The sequence below is a fragment of the Narcine bancroftii genome, chromosome 1, assembly GCF_036971445.1.
Source record: "Narcine bancroftii isolate sNarBan1 chromosome 1, sNarBan1.hap1, whole genome shotgun sequence".
Lineage (NCBI taxonomy): Eukaryota > Metazoa > Chordata > Chondrichthyes > Torpediniformes > Narcinidae > Narcine > Narcine bancroftii.
Genome location: NC_091469.1, coordinates 197610940 through 197630975, shown reverse-complemented (window position 1 = coordinate 197630975; position 20036 = coordinate 197610940). Strand labels below are relative to the sequence as shown.

General features: G+C 37.1%; 1 protein-coding gene across 18 annotated transcripts in view; it reads right to left on the bottom strand.

Annotated features, from left to right (window-relative positions):
* Positions 1–20036, bottom strand: part of LOC138737104 (disabled homolog 2-interacting protein-like) — a 592760-nt gene that overhangs the window by 202301 nt on the left and 370423 nt on the right. The gene's annotated exons all lie outside the window — the stretch shown is intronic.

Below are 20036 nucleotides of genomic sequence, written 5' to 3'. Positions count from 1 at the left end.
AGCGCTTGGCTTTCTGTGGGAAGACAGATAGCCATGGGTGCAGCAAAGAGCTCGCAAAACACTTGCCATGCAATTCTCATCAGAAAATATTATTCTTTATACAGAAAACTCATGGTATCCGGCACTCATGAGGATGCCAGATGTGAATTTTCTTGAGATTGAGATTGCGTGTCGCATGATTGGCGAACTAACGGCAAGGCCCTCCAATTTTAAACTATTTTTTTTTAACCACTTACTTTCCACAACTTTTTTTGCTGGTTGTTTGAATCCTGGATAACAGGGGTCTTGCTGTATTTCAAAATTCTTTCTTGTCGACGTCTGGGAATCCAGATTGCTCTTCCAGAATTCTATCGTAATTCAAATTGTCTGTGATCCTACCTTTGTTATTTTGTGGTCGCCACCATTACATTTATAGGAATTTGCCTTTTGCTTTGATAGAATCACGAAGCATCCCATACTTTGTCATTCCGTGACGAAGGGCTCAGGCCTGAATTTTTGCCTCCATCTGGGTGCTGCTGAACCTGCAAAGTTTCTTAGGCTTTGTATATTAACAGCATCTGCAGACTTTGCTGACAACACAACTCACCATTCTTCTTCTCTTTGACTGATTTTACAAGAAGCAGAAAGTGTTCAATACAAAGCAAATAAGCTACAAGGCCCAAATTTGAGAATACCATCAGAGCCTTCTAATCTTTTCCTTAAAAATAAACTTTATATTCTTTATAAAAATATACAAAAGAAAACATTGCAAAGTCTTCTTACATTCTTCATGTCATATTTTTCTGTTTTGATATTGCATATAATAGTTTTCACCAATGATTATATCTTATAGGCTCCATTGACTGGGTTTGGTGCTTTGTGGGCAGTGCTCACTTTTGGCATGAGAATAAACCTAAAGGAATTTCTACCAGACTGTTGCTGTCAAGGTGAGGGTGTCTTCAACCTAGATTGTAATTTGAAACCCACAAAGTCAATTATTGTTAAATTACTTGTAAATTTATAACCTAAGAATAGAGCAGAAAATAATTGTCTAATTCTTCTGACAACATGAAACAAGATCTGAAATCTGAACACAACTCATGAAATCAGAAGACATTTTTTTCTTTTACGCACAACCAAATACTGCAAACTGCTTCTTACTTTACAGTCAATGCAGCAAGTCTCGCTCCTTCTCTATGACCCTTTTCTTGGACAGTGAAATTTAACACTAATTGCTAGTTGTCTTGCAGTGTTTATAACCAAGGCACACCATCCTCTAGCTGCGCAGAATAATTGCAGTAAACAAATCCTGGTAACATATATCTTGTTCTAAAGGAGGCCGCTTATTCATACTAGAGTGAAAATCATCTTGAAGAATTTTAATCAGAGGCGAGCCTGTTTCCTTTCTCATGCCTTTGAATTTGCCAAATTATTTCAAATTAGTCCAGGAAGTTGACATTATTGCTTAATGAAAATCAAATTCCACAACTTGAACACATTTCATCCCTTAAACAATATCCTTGATCTGGCTGCCTCCTCATGTTGTATTTACATCAGCCAAGCATACATAATATTATGTATGGCAGGCAGAAATTCCCCCCTCCCCCCAAAAGAGAATCTCTCTGAGTTAAAATATTAAATTGCCCATATAATGTTAAAAGATTTGAAGTTTCAGAAAGATACAAGAATCGTGCCAACCATTTAATCATAAATCGTTTGCAGAATAAGAATACCCGGTCACAATCTTATTCCTGTGCAGCAGGGGAGCAGTGCTAAATTTTCAGGTGCCGGAGCTCACCAAAAGCAACAACAAGGAGGGGCCCAGAGTGGCCCCATCAGGTGCCCAGAGCAGCGCTCCTGTGAGCTCTGGCAGCACTGCACCCCTGCTACGCAGCAACCCTTGAATTTATATTGGCTGTTGTATTTACTTACAGAGCAGTGACCACATTTCAAAAATTAACGAATGAGACTTGAAGAAAGAGCTTAAGAGCCTGATTTAATTGCATATCATTCCTTGTACAGTTAAACAACTGAACTATCAAACTGCACTGTTCACTCTTTTAATTTGGTGGGCATTTCGTGAGTAACTATTTCATTTCAAGCAATGGAAAAAAGGATTTCAGTGGTGAGTCAAAGGTAGTCACATCAATCGCCCAACAAAAGGTGAGGTTAACAGCCATTTTCTACCATAGACAGTGAGCGCAACAGTAATCATGAACTCAATTATAATCCCCTTTTCCTTCCAAAATTTACAAAGCGAGAGGATTTAAGTGCAAGAGTAAACAAGTCTTCCTACAATTCTATTGGGCTTTTATGAGATTACACCAGGAGTACTGTATACACTCTTCTTCCTCTTATTATACAATGCATATATTTGGTGGGCAGAAAGTGCAGCAGAGATTCTCCAGACTGGTTCCTGCAACAGTCGGTCTGGCATACAAGCCAAAATAAGAGTTTGAAAGGCATTTATTCCATAGATTTTAGAAGAATTAAAAGCGACTTTATTGAAGTCTACAAAATTCTGAACAAGGGAGACACAGGGAGAGTGATTCCCTTGGCTGAGGTGTATGGATCGACAGGCCACAAATAGAGGGTATCAAAATAAAGGGTGGACCAATTAGAACAGAAAATTCCATTTTAAATATGGTGAATCTTGGAACACTCTACTGGATGACAACAGAGATTCAGTCATTCATTGCAGTAAAAACAGAGATAGATTTCTGACTATTAAGGGAATCAATGATATGGGGAGATAGCAGAAAAAAATAATGTGGCATAGAATTTCAAACACAACATGCTGAAGGAACTCAATGGGTCAAGCAGCATTAGTGGTGGAAAAAGAACGGTTGGTATTTTTAGAAGAAATCCTTTATGAAGACAGTCTTCCCTTGCCTGGCGGGGGTTGGGAGCAGTGGAGATGTTCTTATTCTTGTGTTCAAAGCAAATTAGAATGAAAAATATATATTCATGCCTGATACTGTACAAAACACAATGAGAATGAACAGTGTTGAAAATATTTTTGAAATGCTTAAATAAAATGTAATTTAAATATCATCATACAAATTTGTAATTCAGAATACCATAACCACAGATAAAACAGTTTCACATAGATCAGACCTAAAATTTGAGCAAGGTCTGACTTGATTTATTCTTCTGTCCACATCACATTTCCTCTCCATCAGTCACTACTTTACCTCAGAGAGCATGAAAAATGGAAAGAAACCTCTTCTTTCTTGCTTGGTAAGATAGAATTCAATCGACATATTGCTATTAGTGTTCTGATCGAGAGCAGCTAACTTAGAAAAGAACTTCGAAGTTTGGTCTGCCAAGTTTGATATTTTAAATTTTTTAAGTAATATGAACTTCATTGCATTCAAATTGCTGGAAGAACTCAACCAGTTAAGCAGCATCTGTGGAAAGTGAAATTGGTCAATGCTTTCGGTCAGCAAAATAACCTGGTTTCTCACTCCACAGATGCTGCTCGACTGGCTGATACTTCCAGCATGTCTGCTTTTGTTTCAAATTCCAGCATCTGCAGTTTTATTTGTTTTTCAATGTATTCACTCCTTTGATCCCAGACTTTAAATTAGGCATGCAAACAAAATGGATACAACAATTTTACACTATAGCACCGATATTGGTGATTATTATCTGGTGATAAGAGTAAATACAGCAGAATAAAAACAAGATTTCAATTTTTTTCCCCATCAGGATTAAAAATTCCTGACATTATTTCTTGACGTGCAGTTTGAGGGTAAAAGTAACTAATAGTGTAGAGCTGTGGAAATTTAAAAGTGTACATGCTGAAATGCAATTCAGAGCAAGTGTTAACAAAAAAAGCTGAATCTACACATAATAGAAGCTACACACAACAATCGAATGATTTGGTGAATGAAGAGACAAACTTTGCAACAAAGGAAACACATAACAGAATTGAAAAATTCAGCCTGTAAAACCGTCTGATCCTAATTAAAACAAACACTACAATTTCTGCAAATACATTCAATCTGCCTCAAAGTAGCTAAAAGCTGCAACCCCAATATACTTTTTCTCAATAGCATGACAAAGCAAAACAAGTTCAGGCTGAGTAAATGGAATAAAAGCTCAATAATAGAGATGCTTTCCAGTTCCAAAGTAAGTTAAATTCACTTTTTTAAAGCTACTAGCAAATTAGTCAAACTAAATACCTCATTTTGCTTAAAGGCTAAGAACATTATTGAATAGTTTTCAGGTCTTGAATAATATCTGGATCATTGTCAAGGTGGAGTTTGATTAATTTACTTAATTTAACTAGAAGTTAAAAACTGAATCATCAAAACTGCAATCTCTCTGAAATTCTTGCTTTATGTTCCTTTGCCTTGCCACCCTTGTCGCAACAAACAAAATTGTATACTTGCCATCCCAGTTCTATTTACACCACAATCTTCGAGTTGTTCATCTGGTACATCACAAATTTCTCAGTAAATTCCAACCTTCAACTCAGGCTGCCTCATTTCCGCCGTAGTTAATAGCTTCTTAGAGTTGAGCTAAAGTGGCTTTTTTTCCCTCTCCCTTGTGTAATCTGACCCTTCAAGGTTTCAATATCGTTCAAAATGAAAAGGTAAGAAAATCAGCAATTTTCACCAAGCCTCCAGTAGAGGCTTGGGTGCTTTTTGTCCTCTACTTATCAGGTGCCTGCCCTTCAAGAGTGACAAGAGTCCTTCCCCTGACACCATTAAAAAAAAATCTATAGTCTGGAATACAGCACTCTTAACATTTTAACCATGTTCAATCATTTAACCCTCAGTGTTCTGCTTTTACCTAACAATCATGCCAGCATAAAAATCAACACCATAAAGATATGCACAAATTGACAAATTCTGCTGTTCTTAATTAATACAGCAGTAAATTATCTTCAATTGCATGGGTGGAAAGACAATATCAAAATACAAGCTACACAGGAATTAAAAATGGGCTTTACAGCATTTGTTGAAATGTAATAATCACACAGTACCATTGCACACAACTGCCAGCAGGTTTCTGTTCAAATTATGCATTGTAGATGATGTCATGTCAGCTGTTTCCATGACAACACACCAATATTTGAACATTATCACATTATGTATCTTCTCCACCTACCAGTTTGTGAGAGATGGTAGGCTGCTTAAATTATGACCAAAGTGCACATACTGAATCCATATTTATTCATTTGTACCCTTGTGCATGAATTTTATAATAATTCTGATACTCCACGACTACGGAGTACATCATGAATAATAAACAGAAAGGATAGATATATCAAATACTTGAATCAGCAGCTAGTGTTAAAGAACCAACATCGATAGCCAACTGAGAAGGAACACAGAATGAAGCATCCTCCTGTAGGGCTAAAGTAATTGTACAGGGAACACTCTGTGAACTTCATGCTACCAGATAACAACTGAATATGAAGGTCTGGAAACAGGCAAGTCATTCATTTGTGTTATTTATATAACAGAGCTGTAATGGTCAAGGACTAATTGGAGCACACTAGGAGTCCATAGCAAAGTAAAAGAGCTGTGGGCAAAGTCCCTCTATTCAGACAAGCATATAAACAGGCTAATACACTTTTAGCATCATAGCTTTGGAAGTGTACCTTTTGAATTATCCTCTCAGCTCTCCAAGACAGATAAAAATCTATTGTGATATTATTTAAAAAAAATAGGGGAATTATCCCTGCTGTCTGCTCTGCTATTTATCAATATTACTGCAAGGAATTTCATCATTAGGTTATTGTGATACTTATTAAGACATTCAAAATTGAAAACTGCGGCTGTTATAGCTGTATCGATGAAACAATATATTAATCAGAGGGTGGTTTGAATGTATTAAGTAGTTCAGTCGAATAGTTTTAGTACATTTTAGGGGAATTTAGATAAACAGCTGAGGAATATGTGAATGAAGTAAGATGAAGGAAGGGAAAAGATGCGTCCAATTTTTTCTAATGGGGATTGGAACCAAATAGCATGCATTTCTACTGCAAACAATGTGTAACCACAAATCCCAATCCTATACACACTCAGAGATCGTTATGTAGGCCAGTTTAATGACAATGAGTACATGGGAAAATGTCAGGTACAAAAGACAACATGGTAGTTAGTGATGTTGCAGAGTTACAGAGACCAGAGTTCAATCCTAACCTTGAAGGCCCTCTGCGCCAAGTATACAAGTTATCCCCAAGTAGATTTCCCCTGGGATCTCCAGTTTCCTCTCAGATGCTAGACATGCTGGAATCTGTTTAATTGTAAATTGCCTCAAATTTGCTCAATGGCAAAAGGAATTAAAAGGTAATTGATGGCCACCCAAATGCAGAAAAAGTTGCAGGGCTGCAAGGTCACAAGACGGGAAAAAGACAGATGGAATTGTTCTGATGGCATGGATGGACACTTTGGGCTAAATTCTGCATTATAATGATCGTCAGCCAAAAGAAAAAGGTGGTCCCATTTGTCAGATCCCTGTCCTTATTCAATTTACCAAGAAACCCAAGGTCAATCACAACTGATAACTAGGAGAACTTGTTAACCTTCTACCTAACCCTTTGATTATTTGGCTGCTGCCTTGAAGTGAGTAGTAGACTGGTGAGCAACTGCAGCCATTTTCTCTTTATTTGCCAGTGTGCAATCAGGCAACGTCGAGATGTCAAATTGCAACTGGTGCCTACAAAGCCCTGTACTGTTAGACACAGTACCTCAAATGTATCTGCCATCTTGCCAAATTTATGAACAAGTCCCCTTTCTCATCTAGTAGCCATATATGGAAGTAGTGTGCTTAATCTGGAACACAAATGACAGTTGATTCTGGAATGATAATATTTGACTGCAAGGAGATAGTGACAAATCTGTTGTAGACTATCCATTCTCTGTGACCTTGTTTATCAAAATCAGATAATCTGAGAAAAGGCTTCAGATACTAGGCTTTATAGATTGGTCTAGCAAAGCTACTCAGCTAATCTCTGGAATGTGCTGTGATTAGAGCATCCACCGAAAAGGCTTGTGGTTTCTCTGTAAGATAAAATGAGAGTGACAGTAGCAAGCTCTTAGGCAAACTTAATACAAATTTCTGAGAGGAACTTGCACCTCCGCAATCTTCAAAATAGCATCAAGTATTTATGAAAACTAATTATAAGTACAAAATAGTTAAATCCTCAATTACTTGTAATTTATTAACACTCCCAATCCAAACAATTTGATCTACTTTACCAATAACACTTCTTTCATTAGAGGGTTAAGAATAAGTTATTCACTGAAAATTATTTTTTTCTAATCTATTTGGAGCTAACAACTAAATAGACAATAAATACTACGCAATGAGGGTCCTGAATAGTAATCATCCAGTCAATAATATCTTTAAAATGCTCAACCATCAAGATCACCTATTTTTTTTTACACTTAAAATACATCGGAGCCAACTATATAATCATGATGGCAATAGCAGAGCATCTGAATGCTATACTAACTGAATTAATTCCTGATTTCACAAATCCTCTAAAATAAACATCAAGACAAATGGATTCTCCCACAGTAGAATTCAGATTGAATATTTTACTCATTTCTCATTTGTCTTGACACTGATATTGTGCCAAGGATGTAATATTCATGATCTACAGATCTAACAGCAGAAAATCACCAAGGTTTCTTGGACAGTATCAACCTTCCTGGGGACTTACATCACAAAGAACAAGCAATGTAAAAGCAATCTACTCCAAGTTGTGCACCATCTCACTATATCAATACCAACAAAAGAAAAATGAATGGAATCACTGCAGCAGTTGGCATTAAAGTGTTTTTTTTAAATGAAGCTCAGGTACAACTTTAATCTGTGCAATCATTCCTCACAAGACAACTTGCCATTTCTGTTATTAGTACAGTAAACTTCCTCTGAATTGCTCTCAATGCATTTACATTGTCAGTTGAACAAGGCAACCACCAATTCTAGGTATCAGTCAAATAAATGATCAGTGAACTGTATCCAACACATTTACATACTTAGTCAAAAAAAATCAAAAAGAATACTCCACTGAAGCACAATCAGTGAAAAATTACATTCATTGTCCCAATAACAAGATTAGATTTTCTAAGCACTTGCTGTACCTGAAAATGTGCACATGTAATCATTGATGTGTGAATCATGCACTCGGACACCAAGAGCCCCTCAGCACCACTGAGCCCTGCATCTCTCATCATTTAAAGCAGAAGTGGCAAACTATGGCGCCCAGATCACTTCAACCCTTTGCCCATTTTTAAGTGGGCTGTTACAACGTAGTTTCCAAAAATAAATCACTATGTACATTGCACTTCTAAGTTTCAACACTAGATGTCATTGCCAATTTGAACAATACTAGACCAGCTGTTGCAATGTTACTCCAATGAAAACGTTTACCTGTTTAAAAAGTTTACCTCAGTTTTAAAAGAAAGTTTGTCTTAGTTTAAAAAGTTTACCTCAGTTTTAAAAGAAAGTTTGTCTTAGTTTAAAAAGTTTACCTCAGTTTTAAAAGAAAGTTTGTCTTAATTTAAAAAGTTTACCTCAGTTTTTTTTAAAAAAACATTTACCTCAGTTTAATTTTTTTTACCCCAGTTGATTAAACATGGCAGAACCGAAAAGACAGAAAATAGCAAGGGAGTTCCAAAAATTTCAGACACGGTGGGAAAATTAATACTTGTTTTTTAACAGAAGTCAAGGCTAAGTACGTTTGATTTGCAAGGAAATGGTTAACTTTAATAGCTCATCTTTGCTAACATCATCATCATTAAGGTGGATACTTGGGCCATGATCTGTATTCACTGAGAGTTGTGGAGGAATATTGGAGACTGCCTTCTCCCTTTCTAGATCTTTTCTCCTGTTCCTATTTTGCACTATTTTTTGAATGAGTTTTATTGTATTAATTTAATTGAAAGAGCAGTAAATACAGAATTGCCTCCTGTAATGTGAGCACATCAATAAACTACTGCAATGTCGACAGTTAAACTGTTCAGTCATGTCATAGTTATTTTGATAGAAAATTAATTTTATATGGCACAGGGGTTTTCTAGTCCAAAAATGCAGTTTTTCTTAGTGTAATTGGTTGAGAATGTCTCCTTATATTTTTCTGTACGTGGTCAACAATCAAAAAAGTTTGGCCACTCCTGATTTAAAGTGTCCTTTTTCCCCATGTGAAATTGGACAACACTGTAGTGGAAAAATGTTAAGTATCCTCAATTTCCCAAATTTATGCCTATTCATTTCCCTGTTGATTTTCCATGGTCACCACATGTTCTCTTCACAATTTACATTCTTTGCCATCAGAAACATTAGCAACTAAACCTTCAGTTCCTTCATCAGAACTCCGTTTTTTTAGCGACCATTTCTAACTTTCAATTTTAGACCTTTCAATACATGGACAGCAAACAGCTCTAAATACTGCAAGTCGTATAAATTTTTCAAAAGGGAGCATACACCAATGAAGTACATTGTAAGATTTGGTAAAGTGGTTGATTAACTGAAAAAGTATTTGTCATGTTGAATGTTGTGACAGATTTCAAAAATTCTTCAGCTTGTGTATTTTTTGTTCAATGTTTTTAAAAAATAATCTTTTATGAAGATGCAATTATATAATTTGTTTAATCAATCTAATAAAATGAAACAGTTACTTAACAGGAATCTATACAGAACAGTTACAGTTTGACTTAACCCATACATGCCTGAATATTATAGAAACAACTTCCAATTGTTTGTGCATTATACCATACAGATACAATTGCAAAGAACTAGTGCAATAAAGGTTTATTAATAATGGTGTGAAAAATTAACAATGTCACTCTAGTTACATGAGAAAATTTCAAATTCCAGATGCTCAATCACAACTTGGAAAAAAAGTGGGTAGCAGGGAAGAGGGGGAAAATATTTGAAAGGCTTGTGCCTCATCTTATTTGGTCTTAAAATGTTAACCCTTTGGCCACTTTTTCAGCCTCAGTAACTCCTTATTTTCACGTACATCTTGCGTCTCTTACATTGCAATTGCACTGTCAGCTCATACCCTCCAAGAGTCCTCTTGTGTTGCAATCCATCTTGGTTGCATTACAGAAGCAACTACTTCTGTCAGTTGGATATTCATATAATTTATATCAATCTTTGAAGCACTGAGCAAGCAGTCTGACACCTGATTTAAGTGATATTTCATTTTATTGTAATGTTACAAGCCCAGAGGACCCCAAAACCCAGCAGCAATGGAAATTCACCAAGACAAATGATAACTTAAACAAAAGTTACTTTTAATTTTCTTTAAACATAAAAACAGGATCAAACTTTCTTTCGTTGATCTTTGGCTTGGCTTCGCGGACGAAGATTTATGGAGGGGGTAAAAGTCCACGTCAGCTGCAGGCTCGTTTGTGGCTGACAAGTCCGATGCGGGACAGGCAGACACGGTTGCAGTGGCTGCAGGGGGAAAATTGGTTGGTTGGGGTTGGGTGTTGGGTTTTTCCTCCTTTGCCTTTTGTCAGTGAGGTGGGCTCTGCGGTCTTCTTCAAAGGAGGTTGCTGCCCGCCAAACTGTGAGGCGCCAAGATGCACGGTTTGAGGCGATATCAGCCCACTGGCGGTGGTCAATGTGGCAGACACCAAGAGATTTCTTTAGGCAGTCCTTGTACCTTTTCTTTGGTGCACCTCTGTCACGGTGGCCAGTGGAGAGCTCGCCATATAACACGATCTTGGGAAGGCGATGGTCCTCCATTCTGGAGACGTGACCCACCAAGCGCAGCTGGATCTTCAGCAGCGTGGACTCGATGCTGTCGACCTCTGCCATCTCGAGTACTTCGACTTTAGGGATGAAAGCGCTCCAATGGATGTTGAGGATGGAGCGGAGACAACGCTGGTGGAAGCGTTCTAGGAGCCGTAGGTGATGCCGGTAGAGGACCCATGATTCGGAGCCGAACAGGAGTGTGGGTATGGCAACGGCTCTGTATACGCTTATCTTTGTGAGGTTTTTCAGTTGGTTGTTTTTCCAGACTCTTTTGTGTAGTCTTCCAAAGGCGCTATTTGCCTTGGCGAGTCTGTTGTCTATCTCATTGTCGATCCTTGCATCTGATGAAATGGTGCAGCCGAGATAGGTAAACTGGTTGACCGTTTTGAGTTTTGTGTGCCCGATGGAGATGTGGGGGGGCTGGTAGTCATGGTGGGGAGCTGGCTGATGGAGGACCTCAGTTTTATTCAGGCTGACTTCCAGGCCAAACATTTTGGCAGTTTCCGCAAAGCAGGATGTCAAGCGCTGAAGAGCTGGCTCTGAATGGGCAACTAAAGCGGCATCGTCTGCAAAGAGTAGTTCACGGACAAGTTTCTCTTGTGTCTTGGTGTGAGCTTGCAGGCGCCTCAGATTGAAGAGACTGCCATCCGTGCGGTACCGGATGTAAACAGCGTCTTCATTGTTGGGGTCTTTCATGGCTTGGTTCAGCATCATGCTGAAGAAGATTGAAAAGAGGGTTGGTGCGAGAACACAGCCTTGCTTCACGCCATTGTTAATGGAGAAGGGTTCAGAGAGCTCATTGCTGTATCTGACCTGACCTTGTTGGTTTTCGTAATGGGGTGTAAATTGGGCAGCATGGAATGGTGGGCCGAAATGGCCTGTTATCATGCTAAATGTCAAAAAAAAAATTAATTAAATGTAACCCATTTGGTTAAGGAATTGAACTCGGATCTGTGTAACATTGAACATGCCATTTTGACTATCAGTGTGAAGTTTTTGACCATTCTGTTTTATAGGATAATCTTCTTCCTCAACTGACCCACAGGAATCTTTGCACATCTTTATTTGGCTGCTGATGTTTCCTGACTCAGTATTCATATTTAGCATAGGAAGCCTAATTTGACCTGCTGCAGGTGGCCAGATATTCCTAAAATTCTTAGATTTCAATAATTGTGATGAGTAACATCTTATAACGCTGTCTAATTTCTTTTGCAAGTTTTTTTTTACTGAAATTTAATTTCTAAGTACATTTCTGAATCACTTTTATGGTTCTCATAACATATTACACATCTTTGTAGTCTTAAAAATAATTTAAAATGAGAGTCATCTCACCTATTAATAATTTGAATCTCGCTAACATGCTTTGCTGTAATATTTTCCCAGTAAAATGATGGTTTCAACAGATTACTAATGTAATTCTATAGGAAATGCTGGACAGATAAAGTTATGCGATGAAAAATATCTTGAGTTTTGAAATGAAATGCAAGACTGCTACAAACTAACAAATCTAAAATATATTGCAACAGCCATTACAAACATGAGAACTTTTATCTGCAGCGTCTTTTCAGACACTTTCAAATAAACAAAATTTTCAATTTCCAAAGACAATGTAGGATCTCCACATGATGTCAAGAGCTGAGTAGTGGCAGTGATTAATTTCATTGTCCAGCTGCAAAATCTTACTTCACCCAAATTATTACTGCATACTCTGTAATGTAGCCATCTTTCAACATGTCAGCAAGATCTTCATTTTAACAAACTTCCTTTTTCAGTTGTATTTTAATTTAACCAAAGGATTCTAGAAAAGCTAATCACATACTTTCTCTCTATGAAAGATGTTTAAAAAAAATTCTTCCACATCCTACCAAGTCTACTTTATTTACACAATCCTCATTAACTCAATCAAGGAAACCTGTTTAACGTGACTGCCATAATTCCACATTTTGACCAACCAATAGGATATGTGCTTGCAAAAAGAGATCAGCAATCAAATTATTTAACTTACTAAACAAATGAACATAATGTCTTTATTGAAACAATTATTAATCTTTCTTCACTTTACTTAAATTAGCTGCATTTAGTTGTAGTTATTCTTCCTTAAATACCTAATTAATAATTAATTCTGCTGCACTAATGCTCAAAATATTTTATCAAAGCAAGGATACATAAAATGTAATTTTATTGACTACGATGCGATATTGCCAAGTCACTTTTACCACCCTTCACCACCAATCCATTCAGCAATAAACAACTGAAAATTAGTTATTAATTATCATGGATGTTTAATTCATTTAAAATTAAAAACCCATAGCTCTAGGCTCGATTACTAAAACCCCTGCTGGAAAACACTAATTAGGCAGATGTAATAAAAATAAAAATACTACTACTTATTGAATTTCATTTTCTTTGTTTATACACAATAGTTTCAGATCATTTAAATTATCTGGCTGCCATCGATGTTAACAAGCTTCATTCTTTAGCCCTATTTTTTTGTGAAAACAATCAAATATAAACCAAACCCAAATATTTAAGCTGATCTTGACTTTTCTTTATGCGTGTTGCATATTTTCAAAGTATTTAGAACTAACAAGATTGCAAAAGGAATATCAGCTACATGTTAATTAAATCAAAGGCTTCAAATCAATGTATGTGATGCGAAGGTATGATAATATTCAGTCCATGGGACTGATATCAAGAAATCAATCATCATGACTTTGATGTCCTAGATTAGTGTGGATTCATAGCTTGTGTTAAGAATAGCATTGTAAGGGGCGTGGCCATGCAAAGGACTTAGACAGACATGTTTTGATTGAGCTCTCCATGAAGAATAGCAAAAAGACTGTTAATTTTTTTTAAATTTCACTAAAAAAATGCACAAAATAAGTACTAAGAAGCCAAGGCATCTGAGAACAAACAAGGAAGTTTCTACTCAGCCAGGAAGATGGAGAGAAAGCCTGAAAGCGGGCGGCGCATGAGTGGTCTCGGGACCAGTGGACCTTGGCAGAGCTGGGAGTCAGGGCAAGAACTAAATATTATCCTGGAGAAAAACTTGTGCAAACTGATTTGTTGTTGTTGAAAATGTAATGAGAGACATGACTGAAAGGATGACTGAAAATAAAGAAATAATTGAAGACTTAATGGAAAGAATGACCCAAGCAGAAGCAGACTTGATTAAAAAAAAACCTCAAAGCTTTGGAGAAAGATGCAAAGCAATGGGAGTCCAACAGACAAGGTCTGCTCGACAAGATTGACCACATGGAGAATTTTAGCAGATGAAATTATGTCCAAATTATTGGATTGAAAGAATGAATCGAGGGAAGAGATCTGGTGAACTTCTTCGAAACATGGATCCCGTGAGTGCTGGGAGAAAACAAATTCAGAAAAAAAACTGCACAATGAAAGGGCTCACCAGACCCTCAGACCTATGAGAATTGGCGATCAATGACCACGACCAATCCTGGGAAGACCTTTGAGTTACCGGGAATGAGAGACAATTCTGGGAATAGCATTTGAATACTCTGAGCAAAATAATGGCCCGCCCGAGGATGACAATGAAAAAGTGCCATTTTTCCAAAATTGTAGTTCTACTTTGATTAAGCAAAGGAAGGAGTTTGATGATGTGAAAAGACAATTGCATTCCAAAAACTTGAAATATTCAATGATATAACCCGTGACTCTGAGGATCGAAGTAGCAGAAGGTAATTGACAATTTTACAAGACTAAGAACAAGCTGGAAGACTTCCTGCGAGGTTTATGAAAAGGCTAAGGTTGCCAAAGAGGAAGACTGTAAGAATGTTTACAATGGGACTAATTAAAAGTTGTATTTTTTAAAAAAAAGGTATTATATTTATTGTTGAAAAGTAAATTTTATTGAAATTATTACAGAGAGCTCAGAAAAGAGAGAAAACTTAGGAAAAGTAGTAGCAAAGTAGTAGAATGGTGCCCAGAGAAGATTATCTATAAAAGATTATGCTGGGGGGGGGGGGGTTCTTCTTCCTTGAGAGATCCTGCGAGCTTTTATGGCAGGCTTTCCTGTTTACATCACCGTCAGGGCAGGGACATTGTATGTCTTTTTTTAAAGGTGAAAGATCACTGTATTGTTTAATCGATTGTTTTAGGTGTGGGACAGAAATAGGAATGTTTTTATGCTATGTGGTCATGTGTGAAGGTTAGTCCTTTCTGGCTGGATATTACTGAAATATTAACAAGGATAATAGGGGTGGCCTTCACATGTGACCCAGAGCTTTATCTTTTGCGCAACTTCATCGAAACAAGTAATAAACCTAACTAAAATTCTAAATTTCATTTGTTAAAATAGCTTTAGCACTGGCTGTATTGTGTGATTACTTGGAAATCCGACTGCCTCTACATAGAGCACGATGGACTGCTGAGATGCATAGTTGTATACCTATGGAAAAAATTATACACAACTTAAAAGAACAAATATGATATATTTATCAAGATATGGTAGCCGTATTTGGATCATACAGGGACTCAATTATAATTATAAATACAATAATAAAAAGGATAATAATAAATGCTACTCTAGTATAAATGCAAATGACTTCCCCACATAGAATTTTTGATGGTCAACATAAATGTGAGCTCTGACAGTATGTGGATTTATAATGTCAAGGGCGGGGGGAAATATTTGTTTTTTGTAAAGAAAAAGTCAAATATATATATATGTAATGTTGGAGAGTTTTTCTAGGTATATTTATTGAAAAATTGCTCCCACACCCACAATTTTGTAAAGAATGCAAATCAGGCAGTCTATAAACAATAATCTTTCCAGAGCACCCATGCCAACAACTAATTCTTAACAGAGAGAAAATCTTTATTCTAACTTTTTTTTAAACCTCGGTCATCTTAATACCATGAGAGAAGTGATCACAGAAAATGTGTCTAATAACTCATGACTTACCTCATGACTCTGAACTAGCACATTTCAGAAAGCAGACTCATCACATTTTTGTTTATTTGGTCATCATTGTAATATTCAGTTAAATAAACAAACACTTGCATTGAATATATTGATTGTAAAAGTTACCCAGCAATTAAAGCTAGCCTAGAATTTGATAGTGGTTCCAGTCACAAGCAGATTTTAATGTTTTTTGTTCTTGTTTGCACTTCTGAAAGCAAAGACCCCTACATGTGTGGTGGTTGTATAGATGCCAATCACCCTGCAGTACGCCACTTAAGTAGCTATTAACACATCTTGAATGTCAGCAGACGATTAGACTTCAACCAAGACTGTAGTCAGGGAACAGAGCCAAAACTGATTCCATCCTTGCCCAATGTCTATAAATGCTTGTTTACAGAAGGAATCACTGCATGGTGATGAGAACCATGACTCACTCACCCATCCCTAATACAAATAGACATTGGCATTGGTTAACATAGGAGAGACTGGGGACAGAACCCAAAGAGTGAGCTATTTGTATAGCTCACTTGTTATGAAAATCATGTAGAGCCACTGGTCAGGGTCAAGGGACGAGGAGCTGAATCCAAATACATGCAATCATCCTGAAAAATTGAGTTTAACAGCCAGTTGAAGATATTTCAAAAACAAAAAAAGCCTCAAAAATTCTTCTTGATTCAAAAATATAAGGTGGGAGAATGGGGAAAGCTTGGAGTTTTCAATGTTCTGTGATAGCACTTTTTTTGTTTGGCAAGTTTGATGGCATTTTTAATTTAACTTCATATTATGGAATTCTCAATTTCAAATCCTTGACCTTCTCAGATCATGTCACACTTCAAAATAATTATGAAGAGAAAAGATCATTTTTTGGTAACAAATTATTAATTAATTTATTTGACAAAGACTGGAATTTGTTCTCATTCACGAGTTAAAAGGAGAAACAATTGTGACTTTCCACTTTAGGCAAAAGCTATTTAAAATTTTATTGAACGCAATTTATATTTCTGTCTGAATTATACAAATTGAGGAGATTGCTTAAATCTGAGCCAATAAGAACCAATTCACCTGGCATCATACATTTAAATAAAAATTAGTCCCACAAGTTACAGAAAATGAATATATGCTTAAGGAGTTGATACAATTCAGTCCTTCAGATCTTGTATTGAAGCATTGTGTATATTTTTGTAGATTATTTTTCATTTTAATTTCCATTACCCCTCCCTCCCAGATACCAATATATTTACAGAAAGAACCTCCTTTGCATTTAAAAATTATTTTAAGGTACATTTTTTTTGTCCTCCATTTCAAGTGTAACCATTGGAGTGGACACCAACATTTCCTCCTTTACATCACTCTCTTAATTCACATTAGAATGAGATCAATGTCTTTCTCCGTCAAGATTTCAGCATTATTTCCCCACGTGACTTTTGCACCAGAACTTGTAAATGTTAGAAACGGCCAACCTCCACTGCAGATCCAGGTCTTAAGTAAAAATGGCAAGAAATGGTACTAGATTGATATTCAAAGAGATAATTAAATACACTGCAACCACTAATGTTGTTCAAGTATTAACTGATTGCTGTTTCCGGTTTTTGAAATCCAGCAACCATATGCTCTTTGCATATGTAATGTCTAATCTCTTGGTGCTACAATGACAACAAGAGGTGCTTGGAAAACTTGCCCGACAGCTTTCTAATATCCTGTATTTAACAACAGCAAATGCTGATTTCTCCAGAAATTTTCTGTAAAATTTGGGCCAATGTATTCTAATTAATTTTTTTGACTGTGCAATTTTATATACCCTGTGAACAGCCTTTTGGATTTCTAGTTTTTTTTTCTTCAAAGGACTTTGAATACTAATCCTCTTCTCTTTGGCTTGGCTTCGCGGACGAAGATTTATGGAGGGGGTAAATGTCCACGTCAGCTGCAGGCTCGTTTGTGGCTGACAAGTCCGATGCGGGACAGGCAGACACGGTTGCAGCGGTTGCAGGGGAAAATTGGTTGGTTGGGGTTGGGTTTTTCCTCCTTTGCCTTTTGTCAGTGAGCCCACCTCATACTAATCCTACTGACAAGAAAATAACAGCGACAGTATACATCAATATTACTGCTAAATAAATGCTTCTTTATAGTTTACAATGATTTTCAATGAGTTAACTTCGGTGATTGGCCTGAATACAAATAAATATTAATGTCTCCAATTGTTTACTAAACCCTTACTTTAAAATGCTACCCAATTACCAGATGCTACAAAACTGGGCTTCAAAAAGAACATACAATAAACATTCTTGATTAATCCCATGCCAATACAAGCAAATTTTTTACTCTCTGGGAGGTTCATTAATACAGTTTAACAGAGGAGCAATACCAATTGGAGATCAAAATTCTTTAGAACTGAATGAGTGCTTTGCATGGATGTTTATCATAGGGACTTTGCCAAAATTAAGGTGCGTGTCAGGATATAAAATAGTATCCTAAAGGGTGGGTGCAGTAAAATTGGATCCAACAGCCAAGTGGGAGATACAAAATTACTGGGGCTAAATATTGCGGGGGGGGGGGGTACACAATATTCTTCCCTTCACGAGTCTTAAGGGCGGAGGTAGAAAACTAGACTACAAATATTTTGCTTCTGAACAATGCATCTGGAGAAAATATTCAATGCCTGTTAATTTAACATGAGTAGAGAAGCTTTTAGAAAAAGTGACCTGGGGAATAAAAATTGACAAATTGGACAAAATCAGACAGAGTCAGTGTGCCTTGTTGGTCAAATATTGAAACACAAGTATTAAGTGAAGTAAAAGGATGAAGATCTGAAGCAAGGAAATAGGCCCTTTGGCCCATCTTGTCCATGCCAATCAAGCTTGTCCCACATGCCTGCAAACAGCCCATATCCCTCAAAACATTTTCTATCCAGATACCGGTCTTTCCCACATCCACCACTTCATCTGGCAGCCTGCCCACTTATCCATCGACCTTTGTGAAGAAGGTGCCCCTGGAGTCATTTTTATTCTTTCCTCTCTGGTCCTTTTTAATCTATGCCCTCTAGGTTTAGATTCTTCTTCTATGGGAAAAAACAAACGGACTATTTTCCTCATCTATGCCCCTCATGATTTTATAAACCTCTATAAAAGTCCTCCTTTGCATCCTGCACTCAGGGAGAAGAGTCCCAACTTGTACAACCTCTCCTTATAATTCAAGCCTGCAAGTCCCAATAACATTGTCATGAATGGTTTCCACTGCCTTTCTAGCTTACTAATATTTTTTCCTACAGCTGTACACAATATAATAAAGCCTGGCCTCAATGTCCTACGGTTATAACACCATGTCCATTTTTCTGCAGTTACACCCTGACCACTGAAGGCAAGGTGCCAAACACCACCTTCAGCACCCTGAATACCTGTGTAGTCATTTTCATGGAACTATGTAACTGCACCTGTCTATGTTCTACAATGCTGTCAGGGGCCTACCATTCACCATCCTAAAGCTGCCCGGGTTTAACCTACCAAACAAGCAACACCTACAATGGTCAGAGTTAACTTCCATTTGCCATTACATGCCCCATTTTCCTAGTTCATTGTGATCCCGTTATAATCTCAGTCAACCTTCTTCACTGTTCATCGCTTCACATTTTGGTGTCATCTACAATCTTATTTACCATGCTAGCAACATTGTCATCCAAGTCATTAATAACAGATGCTGATCTCTGCAGCACAGCAGTTGTCACAGTGCACCACACTGAGTAACTGTACTCCACCACCACCTCAGTCTCCTACTATCAAGCCAACCAGTATCCAAATAGCCTAATTCCCCTGGATCCCATGCAACCTGACATTCTACCAGTCTACTACATGGGACCATGTCAAAGGCCTTGCTAAATTCCATATAGATAACATCTATCTCAACAATCTTCTTGGCCACCTTTTCAAAAAACTCAGATCAAATTCATAAAATGTGAATTCCCATGCACAAAACCACATTAACCATCCCCAATTAATCCTTGTCTTTTGAAATGCACATAGATCCAGTCGCTCAGATTCTCCTCCAGTAACTTACCTATGACTAATGTTAGGCTCACTGGCCTGTCGTAGTGGAATTGATGTGCTCATGTATAATCAAAAGGTATTATTTGCTTAAGTGCCACAAGTTAAGCTTGTCGCAAGGGCGAAGTACATTGCTGACAAATATAACCAATTAGGCCAAATGATTTTTTTCTCAAAACTCAATACCTGGACAAATATTTCTGCTATATTTTAATAAAATACATTAATAACTTGAAGCAAGAAATAAAGGGTAAGATTCTAAAATGATTAACTTTTAGGTTGGGCAGCCAGAAACCTGGCATTGTCATTGGAATGAGTTAAGTAGTGGAAATGAAGAGGTTAAATAATAACAGTATCAGACCACCAAA